Here is a 12,307-nt window from a genome sequence, read left to right on the forward strand (position 1 = left end):
GAGCTTTCCCCCTAAGGTCAGGAACAAGACAGGGATGTCCACTCTCACCACTGTTATTCAACATAGTATTGAAAGTCTTAGCCTCTGCAATAAGACAACACAAAGAAATAAAAGGCATCCAAATCAGCCAGGAGGAGGTCAAACTTTCACTCTTTGCAGATGACATGATACTCTATATGGAAAACCCAAAAGATTCCACCAAAAAACTGCTAGAATTGATTCATGAATTCAGCAAAGTTGCAGGATATAAAATCAATGCACAGAAATCAGTTGCATTCCTATATACCAACAATGAAGCGACAGAAAGAGAAATCAAGGAATTTATCCCATTTACAGTTGCACAAAAAAACCATAACATACCTAGGAATAAATCCAACCAAAAGAGGTGAAAAATCTATACACTGAAAACTATAGAAACCTTATGAAAGAAATTGAAGAAGACACAAAAAAATGGAAAAAGATTCCATGCTCCTGGATAGGAAGAACAAATATTGTTAAACTGTCAATACTACCCAAAGCAATCTACATATTCAATACAGTCCCTATCAAAATAACACCAGCATTCTTCACAGAGCTAGAACAAATAATCTTAAAATTTGTATGGAACCAGAAAAGACCCTGAATAGCCAAAGCAATCTTGAAAAAGAAAACCAAAGCAGGAGGCATCACAATCCCAGACTTCAAGCTATACTACAAAGCTGTAATCATCAAGACAGTACGGTACTGGCACAAGAACAGACACTCAGATCAATGGAACAGAATAGAGAACCCAGAAATGGACCCACAAACGTATGGCCAACTAATCTTGGACAAAGCAGGAAAGAATATCCAATGGAATAAAGACAGTCTCTTCAGCAAGTGGTGCTGGGAAAACTGGACAGTGACATGCAGAAGAATGAACCTGGACCACTTTCTTACACCATATACAATAATAAACTCAAAATGGATGAAAGACCTCAATGTAAGACAAGAATCCATCACAATCCTCGAGGAGAAAGCAGGCAAAAACCTCTTTGATCTTGGCCGCAGCAACTTCTTACTCAACATGTCTCCAGAGGCAAGGGAAACAAAAGCAAAAATGAACTACTGGGACCTCATCAAAATAAAAAGCTTCTGCACAGCTAAGGAAACAGTCAGCAAAACTAAAAGGCAACCGACAGAATGGGAGAAGATATTTGCAAATGACATATCAGATAAAGGGTTAGTATCCAAAATCTACAAAGAACTTATCAAACTCAACACCCAAAAACCAAATAATCCAGTGAAGAAATGGGCAAAAGACATGAATAGACACTTCTCCAAGGAAGACATCCACATGGCCAACCGACACATGAGAAAATGCTCAACAAAACTCACCATCCAAGAAATACAAATCAAAACCACAATGAGATACCACCTTACCTGTCAGAATGGCTAATATTAACAACTCAGACAACAACAGATGTTGGCGAGGATATGGAGAATGAGGATCTCTTTTGCATTGTTGGTGGGAATGCAAGCTGGTGCAGCCACTCTGGAAAACAGTATGGAGTTTCCTCAAAAAACTAAAAATAGAACTACCCTACGACCCAGCAATTGCACTACTAGGCATTTATCCACAGGATACAGGTGTGCTGTTTCGAAAGGACACATGCACCCCCATGTTTATAGCAGCCCTATCAACAATAGCCAAAGTGTGGAAAGAGCCCAAATGTCCCTCAATGGATGAATGGATAAAGAAGATGTGGTATATATATACAATGGAGTATTACTCGGCAATCAAAAAGAATGAAATCGTGCCACTTGCAACTACGTGAATGGAACTGGAGGGTATTATGCTAAGTGAAATTAGTCAGAGAAAGGCAAAAATCATATGGCTTCACTCATGAGGACTTTAAGAGACAAAACACATGAACATAAGAGAAGGGAAACAAAAATAATATAAAAATTGGGACGGGTACAAAACATAAGAGACTCATAAATATGGAGAACAAACTGAGGGTTGCTGGAGGGGTTGTGGGAGGGGGGATGGGCCAAATGGGTAAGGAGCACTAAGGAATCTACTCCTGAAATCATTGTTGCACCATATGCCTACTAATTTGGATGTAAATTTTAAAAAATAAAAAATGAAATAAAAAAGGGTATTGGAAATTTAAATTATAAAGGTGGTAGCATGAGTGAGTAGTTGTGATTATTGAACTGTTCCCTATTTTGACAGTGGTGATGGTTACAATTGTCAAAATTCATAGAACTGTATACCAAGAGTGACTTTTATTGCTTGTGTAATTTGAGGAATAAACAAGTTAGGTAATTACAAAAAAAAAAAGAATACTGGATACTTTCCATTCATACTCAAGGACAATCAAAACGAGTCAAGTAATTTCTGCTCATTGGAAACTTTTGAGGATCTTCCTTCCCTCAACAGCTCACCATCTGCCTTCCCACCACCGCAAACATGCATTCTAAGGTAACACTTGTAAATATGTTTGGGTTTGCAGATGATATGCCTAAGCTATATGCATATCTTTCTGAGTTTTGTCCTCTAAGCAAGCATTCGATGTCCTGAACATTTTAACCACTGATCTTAGAGGAAAACCTTCTAAGGCCAAAAGCTTTTGAATGCCTGAAAAAATACCTGAAAAAAATGATATTGTTTCTCAAACAGAACAAATATAATTCAAGAGATGTTTGAGCAAAATGTACATCAAACATTACACAATGTCTACTTGTTCACTGAGCTATGTTCTTGTACTTCCCGCGGGGTAGAAGGGTCAGAGTACCTTTTAATATCCTTGGGGGATGGGGATGCTATCAAAGGTCGTATGCCAAGCATTGCTGAACCTCGTTACACTCACACTTTTCGGTGTTCCCAAGCCTTGACTGACATGGCCTCATCTATACACGCATCTCTACGTGAAGTCTTTGCCACACGAACAAGATCTACAGAAGTAAACTGACATGTACTTGATTTTTGAGTTAAGGCTTAGTATGTGATCTGTGACTAGGATTCCCAATTCCCTGGGAAAGAACCAATCTCAAGTACATCCCATTTTCCCATCAATACACTTGTCCTTGTCAGATCCCATGTCCTTACTTTAGTATAGAGGACGAGGATCTCAGGGTATGACTCAGGGTATGCAGCAAAGGGGGTCTCAGGATCAGGGTTCCCCTGATGGCGTCCCCAGGCTGACTCTCTCATCCCACTCTCCTGCCTCCATGTTTCCAGTGGAAGCAGCAATAAGGGATTAAGGACCCATCAAGAGAATCTTCTGGAAGCCTTGGGAACTGGATGAGAAAGGAGGTCAGAAGTGAGGAGGGAGACTGGGAAAAGCATGCAGAGATTACAAACTCCCATATATAATTAATGGAGGTGGGAGGTTACTTAATGGAGAAAATCCTGTCAGTCCTTAAGAGGTGAATTTTGAACCTCCATTTCTGTGGTGCATGTAATTTTCCATACAAGTTATCTCTCAGAGATTCCCTGCCAGATATTGATTCCCATCCTCCACATTGGAGCTCTAGTGTTTGGGTTTGTTGCAAAGCATCTTCAATATGTGTTTAATATTGTGTGAGCAATTGAAGAATGTGGGGACTTATAACAAATCTAAAACAGCTTAAAATCAAGGGTTTGGTGTAAATAGCTTTGCGGTTGTTATGTGTTCAGTGTTTTCACAGGCTGTTATTCCAGACCATTCCAAAGTATAGAGAAGTCATCCTATTTTTAAAGACCTCCAGAGTAGATTCTACTGTCTTCTTTCACAGCCTGGTCTGGTGTCTACCAACTCTCAGAGTTGGCAAGTGTTCCTCGGATCTAACTAAATTCTGCCTACAGAAGCTCAGGCCACCCAGCCATGGGAACCAGAGGAACCTTCTACCATCTTGGATATCATCTTCTTCGGGCCTTCAAGATGGTCAGTAAGCCTTTGGAGACTTGATAATCTTAATTCCCATAGCCTCCTTTGAATCTGGAGAATCTGCTCTTCTAGAAGCCCAGTATTGAATTTCCCCCTCATCGAAGAGGTCTTTTCACCTGCTGGAGAGAAGGAAAGTGGCACTGTGAGCAGAGCTTAGTTTCGAGGGTGAGTGGGTGAGGGAGCAAGAGGTCCTGGCGCCCACACAGGCCTGCCTGTTCATACTGCTAGCCCTGCCAGCTGCTGTCAACTGCTCCCCCGGCACTCTGTGCTCCAAGTCAGGGGACTAATCTCCTTCCCCCCATGTTTGTCCTCTGCTTTTCAAGGAATAGGGGCCAGAAGTGTCAAGGAAGTATGGCCTCACCCAAGAGGAAAAGGAAGCTCAAAAGCTGGCTCAGAGGGTGAGGTTCTGCTGGGTCATAGGATGCATCTGGCCTTAACATTTCTGAGGAAGGAAGGGAAGCAAGAAATCAGATCCCAGTGACCTTCTGAAAGCTGCTCAGACACTGAGATTTGCCACATGCCTCTGATTGCCCAGATTAAGGCTCAAAACTGACTTGAGATCTCTTCCAGCTCACATCCTGACTCCAACATAAGTGCTACACAAGAAAGAGAATGGAGGTTATGACCAGGAAGTGTTGCCATGCCATAAAATTCCAGGGGGTACTATTCACACAGGAAGGTAGAACCCTGAAAAAGAAAGATTTGTGGGTAAAAGGTGTATGGGGGTGCACTGCCTGCATTGAGAGAGTAGCCCTGAATACAGGCACAGCTTAGGAGCTCCCAGACTCCCCATGGCCTGGGTGCAGGGAGTCCTTCAGAATGCAAGTTTCACTGATGTGCAGTTGTGGGTGGAAAGAACATTTGTCTTTAAGTCAGAGGCCTGAGTTCCACCCCGATCTCTAGGGACACACTGGGGGTCTTAGGTTTTTCTGGGTTAGATCGGTGGTTTCCACACAGGCTACCCATTTTGTGCCAAAAAATTTCACAGACTTCCACATGACACATCTTCCAAGGTGAGTTAAGGCCTAAAGATAAAATATAGGATGAAACTATTGCCCTATAAAAATGTCCCTTTAAAATCCTTTAAATTACTTGCAAACACAGAGATACACTTATTTTGATAGGCATTTGTTAAGATCAGAGACCCACTGAGGGGAAGTAGTCACATCTACCAATCATGCCCAGCATCTCTTCATTGAGAGGAATAGTAGTCAAATCTCTAAGGTTATTAAATGGTTATGGGTTTAATTTTTGTTTTGCTGTTTGTGAGTTTGCTGAGCCCATCTCCTCTAATTGCATGGATTCAGTATGCACACGATGCAACTCTCTCCTAAATGTATTTAAATATGTTTGTTGACTAGAGGCTCCTGGGTGGCTCAGTCTATTTATTAAGCATCTGGCTCTTGGTTTTCGCTCAGGTCATGATCTCACAGTTCCTGAGTTCGAGCCTTGCATTGGGCTCTGAGCTGCCCGTGCAGAGCCTGCTTGGGATTCTCTCTCTCTGTCTCTCTCTCTCTCTCAGAATAAATAAATAAACTTTAAAAAATTGTTGATTAAAAAAAGTTCGGTGTGAGGGGCACCTGGGTATCTCAGTCGATTGAGCGTCTGACTTCAGCTTAGGTCATGATCTCACAGTTTGTGAGTTTGAGCCCCATGTTGGGCTCTGTGCTGACAGCTCAGAGCCTGGAGCCTGTTTCGGATTCTGTGTCTCCCTTTCTCTCTGACCCTCCACCGTTCATGCTCTGTCTCTCTCTTTCTCTCTCAAAAATAAATAAACATTAAAAAAAAATTTTAGGGGCACTTGGGTGGCTCAGTCAGTTAAGCATCTGACTCTTGATTTCAGCTCAGGTCATGGTTCTTGAGATCGAGTGCCTGCTTGGGAGTCTCTCTTCTCTCTGCCCCTACCTCCACTCACTCTCTCTCTCTCTTAAAATAAATTTTTTAAAATGTACAGGTATGGTGAGATGTATGAATTATCCAGGGATGGATGGTGCTAGATGCAGATGGGCTAACTGACCCCTGGCTGTATGGCCAAGATGGTCAAGTGGGAGCTAAGTTAATGGGAAGCTCTGAACAATCCGCAGCTTGAAATCTCAACCTGTCTGTGCTCCGCAGGCAAGTCTGTGCTGATTGACCAAGAAGGGTGTCTTGGCTTTCAACCCACATTTCAAAAAACTAATTTTGAAAAAGAGGAGTTGGACTTATTTTTATCTAGTCCCTGGACGCCAGTTATACCTTACATGCTGCCTTGTCATTTTTAGGGTGTTTGTGTGCATTATTACCTGTGGATCTCCGAACAGCCCTCGGAGGCAGGAAAAATGAGTACATTTCCCATTTTTCAGACTCAGAAACCAAAGCTCCAAAATCCAAGGGTCTCGTCTGAGATCCAACAAGCCAAATAAATATTAGAGCTGGAACCAGAATCCAAGGTTTCTAGTTTAAAAACGGTCTAGTTTCCAAAACATTAACATAAAACACAAGCTCTATCACTGCGCTTATCTGGAAGGGTTTGTTTATTCTTGCCTAAAACAGAGACATTCCTATGTGACCACTGAACTTTCCTTCCAGCCCCAGAATAATTCTTTAAATTCTCAGCTCGAATTCCTCTAGATGAGTGCTGTCCTCTGGACCTTGTTCGTCTGCCCCCCTCTGGTGGCCGTTACACAAATAACAGGTCGTAGAGCAACTCCTAGGGCAGTGGTTGCCTTCTCTTTCATCAATCATTCATGCAAACAGCACCTACTATGTGCCGGGCTCTGCACTAGGTGCTAAACATACAAAAGTCAACAAGTTAGGCACTGCCGCCAGAGGCAGTAGACAAACAAGTGAATCGATGATTACAAAAGAGTCATGGGGGAAGTATGCAGAAAATGCTAGGAGTGTGCAAAAGACACCTGGGCTGGCCTTGTGGGTAAAAGAGTAGATACCTAGGAAAGGAAAAGCAGTGCCTGAGCAGAGTTCCAAAGACCAAATAGGAGTGGGAAATGGGAGGAGGCATTAGGACTTCAGGGAGCTGCCAGGATCTAGTTCAAGATGGTGGAATTCAGACCACAGGTTGCAAGGGAGAAGAGCAAGAGGTAGGTCAGAGGGATTGACTGGGGGCCAAATGAGGAAAAGCTTTTTATGTCATGCCAGCATTTGAGCTTAAAACCCCTAGGCTAGAGGTCTCCAAACTTTTTCCGTCATTTGCACCATCAATTAAAATATTTGAGTACGGGGCGCCCGTGTGGCTTTGGTTGGTTAAGCATCCAACTTGAACTCAGGTCATGATCTTGCAGTTTGTGGATTGAAGCCCCGCATCAGATTCTGCAATGACAGTGTGGAGCCTGTTTGGGATTCTCTCTCTCTCTCTCTCTCTCTCTCTCTGTGTGTGTGTGTGTGTCTCTCTCTCTCTTTCTCTCCCCCCATCCCCCACTTGTACTCTCTCAAAAACAAATAAATAAAAACTTAAAAAATAATATTTGACTATGCATCTCTAACAAATGGGTATTTATTTAAACAATTTAATACCTAAGCAATGCAGTGTGATGATTAAGAGTATGAGGTCTAGAGCCAAACTGACTAGGTTCAAATCCTGAACTTGCTAGTTATTCACGGCATGACATTGAACAAATAACCTCTCTGTACCTCAGCACCTTCATCTGCAAACTGAGGAAAATAGCAGGCCTAACTCGTAAGATTGTGGAGAAGGATTCAATGAGCTAATTCATGGGGAAAATTTAACACAATGCCTGATATGTAGTATATGTTATATTAGCTAATGGTATTAAACACATTTACCATTTATTGCTATTATAAAAGTGGAGTTGAGATTTACAACAAGGAGGGACCCAATTTACTCCCAGAAGGTCTATTTTAACGCAAACTTAGTCCAAAATGTCAAGAATTAATCTGGTCTTCAAAATCTTCAACATGAAGAGCAGACTACTCCCAACCCCCCACCTGCCTATCTAGGACGAAAATAGCTTTGTCATCCCTGGATCCTACTTATGCCCAAACTCATGCATGTAGGTGATTCCTCCATTTAACTCAAAAAGGGGCCAGGGGGCAGGGCCAGAGAGCCCCAGGGGATGATGTTACTTGTCTGAGCACCACCCTTTGGAATTTTAAAAAGAAGATATAAATACCTAATAAACTACCTTTGAAAAACATTTTTATTTTAATTATTAGGGTACAAGCTATTACTGTGCTCTCTAAAAATGTGTTTGTGCAAAGATAAAACTTGCTTGATTTTTTTTTATAATCTCGGTTTATAAAACCATGTAACGTAGCCATTCAAATTTCTAGTTCTAAATTCATATTATTCCAGTACTTGGTTTTGAAATAATTGAAAAGGAGCTTCACCAACATGCATAGATACCAAAAACATGCATAGATGCAAAAAGTGCTTTATGGACTATGCCCTAAAAAATAGTGATATTCATCTTCCTGTCTCATCCACCAATTATGCAAAGGTATTTGTTGAAATTTAGCTGACAGTTTCCATTTTTCCTGAAGCCAATCCGTTGTTCTTGCAAAATAATTGGAGGGTTTTACCTTTTCACACTGTTAACAAATTCGTTTATTTAAATAATTTTTTTAATGTTTATTTATTTTTGAGATAGAGACAGATTGTGAGCAGGGGAGGGGTAGAGAGAAAGGAAGACACGGAATCCAAAGCAGGCTCCAGGCTCTGAGCTGTCAGCACAAAGCCTGACTCGGGGCTCAGACTCACCAATCGTGAGATAATGACCTGAGCTGATGTTGGACACTCAAACAACTGAGCCATTCAGGAACCCCACAAATTCATTTACTTTAAAAGATTTGTATATAACGTTAGAATACCCTGTTTCCAAGTTTTTATTTCTTTAATTTTTTTAAGGTTTATTTATTTTGAGAGTGAGGGAGAGAGAGAGCACAAGCAGGGGAGGGGCAAAGAGAGAGGGAAAGAGAGAATCCCAAGCAGGCTCCCTGCGGTCAGCACAGAGCCCATTGTGGGGCTTGAACTCACAAACCGTGAGATCATGACCTGAGCTGAAATCAAGAATCAGATACCTAATGATTGCACCACTCAGCGCCCCAAGTTTTTAAAGTAAGTTGATAAATGAGCTTTTATAGATGTCCCACTTAAATAATTTTCAGCCGTAAAACCACATAACCCTGGAAAATTTTCCACTCTCCATTTTCAGTATAAACTAAAGGCAGGAGTTTATTTTCAAAAGCTATTACTCTCTCACACTTTGTTACAACATAACCTTTGCCTCCAAGAGACAAGTGTATTTATTTTTTTCCAAATATCTTGTAGGTACATTTTCCTGACACCACTTTCGTCATGGAAAAGGTCAGCAGATTTAAAACCTTGTCCATTTATAAAAGAAAGATTCAAAACATGCTTACCTTTGATAATTCTTTTAAGTACTTTGCCAAGGGGAAACCCTTTTTACCTCGCCTCATATTGATTATGAGACCAGCTGTATTTCTCATCTTCATTTTTTTCTTCTTCTAGGTATGGAGTTGTAACTTGCTTTTTTCTTCTTTTTGTTAAAAAAAAATTCATACGTACACATATCTATAAAACAAAAAGCCCTCACTGGGCCTACAGATGAAATATATAACACTCTTGCCTAACATAATTTTAACTCAGTGGTATGCTGTAAAATGTGTAACAACCAGAAGTCTGAAAAGAAGAAAAGACCCTGATTTGTAGTATTTGCCAACTTCCGGGGATAAACATTCTCACCATGGTCAGTTGCAAGCTACCAACATGCTGTCCCTGATCGCAGAGTTGGGAAGAGATGCAAAGCAGCAAACCATTAGATAACGTGTCCATCATTCAGCTACAGAGATGTAAATGACCCCAAGAGCTTACATATTAGGGCGCCTGGGTGGCTCAGTCAGTTAAGCATCTGATTTCAGCTCAGGTCATGACCTCATGGTCCATGAGTTCCAGTCTCGCGTGGGGTGAGCACGAGCCCCTGGCGAGCCCCACTCCTCTCTCTTTCTCTCTCCCTCTTTCTCTCTCTCTGCCCTTCGCTCACTTGCACCCACTCTCTCTCTCAAAAAAAAAAAAAGCTTACATAGTAGCAAAATGTGGTAAAATAGGAAGTGATGAGTATATTTAAGTATGCATGACTTTTGTTTTAAAAATAATTTAAGTATAGGTTTATATAATTTTATATTTAATAATGGCTCTGCTTATCAACCAGCTCACAAAACTCCTGAAAATTTGATAATATGCTCTCATGATCCCTTATAAAACTGTCCCGCCCACCATTCTGACCTTGTTATGCTAAAAGAGCAGAGCCCTGTTTGTGTTTATCTGTGCGTGTGCGTGTATACCTGTGTGCATCATGTGTGTGTTTGTGTATGTTCCAACTATAAATTGTATTTACTTCTGAAGGAAACATTTATATGCTAGATGTCTGATTTTTTTATATAAGGAGCTTTTGAAATTAAATATTTTTTAAAAAGAATAATTTGGTCAAGTTCTAACAAAAATGTTAATGTCTGTTTTACATTAATTTTAAATGTTAATAATCTGAATTCACACTATATTTACCGGTTGGTTTGGGAGTAATCAGCATCTTTTCAATATTGACTTCTAAGCTATCAATGGGCATGTCTCTCCATTTACTCTTGTCTTCTCTTTACATCTCAATAAAGTTTTAAAGTTTTTTTTACTGTTGGGCCTTTTTAAGTGTGCTACTTGGTAATACATGATTCTAGTTGCCATGGCTAATAGAATGGCTTTTTCCCTAATATTTCCAAATTGGTTATTGATATTATGTAAAAACCACTGATATTATATATAAAAACTATTGTTTTTTATATATTTATTATATAAGCAGGGCTCTTTTTTAAAGTTTATTTATTTATTTTGAGAAAGAGAGAGAGAAAGAGACAGAGAGGAGTGGGGGAGGGGCAGAGAGAGGGAGAGAGAGAGGGAATCTCAAGCAGTCTCCCTGCTTTCAGCAGAGACCCCGATGTGAGGCGCAAGCTCATGAACTTTGAGATCATGACCAGAGCCAAAACCAAGAATCAGACGCTTAACTGACCTAGCCACCCAGGCACCCCTATATAAGCAGAATTTTTATCAGAAAATATCTTTAGCTTTTAAACAGTATGTAGCAGGTCTCCAGAATCAGTGCTCAGAATCTCAAGCAGGCTCCAGAATCAGCTTGTTCAGGTTGGAATCCCAGCTCTAGCACTCACCACTCACCACCTACTTTATCTTCTAGAACTTCATTTCCTTATCCATACAATGGAAACAATAATAAATGTGTCTTGTAATGTTCTTGTAAGGATTAAATGACATAATATAGGTAAAGCACTTCACGGGGACCCTGACAGACAGGAAGCACTTGGACAATAAAAATGATTTTATATTCTTGAGCCTCTTGGATTTGCATGTATATTATCACACCTGTATATAGTGATACTTTCATATTCCTTCTTAGCAACATTGACATTCACTTTTTTCTCTTTTTAACTAAGATTAATGGGTTCTTTTTTTTTTCCTATTGAATTGGGTTGACCAAAATTTTGAAAATGTTGAATGATAACCATGTTATTGGCCTCCCAAATCTTATTCTTGACTTTGTTAAGCAGTACATTAGCCTTTCATTGTTAAGTATATTGATAACAATCAGTTTCAGAAAGATATTATTGACTTTTTCATTTAAAATTTTTCCCTATTTACTATTTTTTCAAGAAATAAGTAGAAGGTAGTTTTTCTCTTTTGGCTATCAATGAGATGAATTATTATAAAACATTTGTATATGATTCTTTTATTACTTTAGTTACTCATGTAATATTTGATCATATCCTCCTTGTAAAAATGTTAAACAATACAGAGCTATACAGAAAAGATCAAAGGTCCATTCTTTGGCCCCATTACTATCTCCATTGACCCTATCCTGATTGCTCAAGTTATCTTCTATAGAAAAAGCTTTTTTTACATTAATTTACAAACACATGTATAGATACATAAATACATAGTTCTATTTTTAAATATTAATGGGATCATTCTATAATATAATTGAGCCCACAAGTTTTGTTTTGTTGTGTATTTTTTACTTAATGTGTCAAAGATTTTTCTGTTTCAGCACATATAGAGTAACACATTCTTTTTTAGTTAGCTGCTTCATATTCCTTAGTGTGGAAATAACAGTGTGATTTAGTCATTCCCGTACTGATGAATATTTAGGTTGTTTCTCTTTTTTGGTAATACAAAAAAAATGCTACAATATACATTCTTATAGACATCCTTGTGCCTCTATGAGAATTTTTTTTAGGACACCGCCATAAGGGATATTGAGAAATCACAGATTAGATTTTGTTTTAATTTAGTAGATTCTACCAAGTTACACTTCCAAAGGGCTATACCAATTTATCCCCCCACCAACAATGTCTCAGATTTTTCTATGAGGATCATG

Source organism: Prionailurus viverrinus, chromosome C2, assembly GCF_022837055.1.
Source record: "Prionailurus viverrinus isolate Anna chromosome C2, UM_Priviv_1.0, whole genome shotgun sequence".
Classification (NCBI taxonomy): domain Eukaryota; kingdom Metazoa; phylum Chordata; class Mammalia; order Carnivora; family Felidae; genus Prionailurus; species Prionailurus viverrinus.